A 782-nucleotide genomic window follows, 5' to 3' on the forward strand; every position below is an offset into this window, starting at 1 on the left:
TTGTGAAGTGAAAAGCTGCGTGTTTGTAAGAAACAAATCCATCATTAAGATGTTGCTTATGGCTAAAATACGAGTCCATAATCCATAATAACACTTCCTCCGGTGAAGAAGTCCATCTCCTCTCAATGTTTAAAGGGGTCATATGATGCGATTTCAATTTTTCCTTTCTCTTCGGAGTGCAATGCTACATTTCTACAAATCTGATGAAGAAGGAAACTCATCTACATATTGGATGGCCTAAGGGTGTGTATATTACAGCAAATTTTCATTTTTAGGTGAACTTTTCCTTTAAAGTTTGTGCTTTAAATATAAATACCATGCTCTTGACAACACAACATTACTACAAAGAAGCATACTTAGCTATTGAGCAATGCGAAAACTGCGGATACTACTGCGGGACCTTATAACTGAAAACTTGGATAGGTGTCGTATTCCCATAGGTTGATGGGGATCAGCTGAGAGTCAGCTGATGCGAGCTTGACTAACGTGATCTGCCAGAACTGACGCTACGCTAGATTTCTGTCAGGACCACTATCGTCAACGATGATTGACAAATTAGCATACAGTTTGGATTGGCAGTATGGTTCCGTTCTGGGCAAGAACTCCCTGCGCATCCATGCAGCCTAGCATGGATGAGAGCAGGGAGAGCAGCGATAACCCCCCAAAACAAAACCATATGCTGATATCCCCCAACACAAACTAATAGCAAATCTCAAAACCTTAAGCAACAAGCATGTTGCCCTTAACCAATGACCAATCAAATATGTTGCCAAAACCCGCAT

The sequence above is a fragment of the Sinocyclocheilus rhinocerous genome, unplaced genomic scaffold (genome assembly GCF_001515625.1).
Source record: "Sinocyclocheilus rhinocerous isolate Xijiao unplaced genomic scaffold, SAMN03320098_v1.1 scaffold1625, whole genome shotgun sequence".
NCBI classification, from domain to species: domain Eukaryota; kingdom Metazoa; phylum Chordata; class Actinopteri; order Cypriniformes; family Cyprinidae; genus Sinocyclocheilus; species Sinocyclocheilus rhinocerous.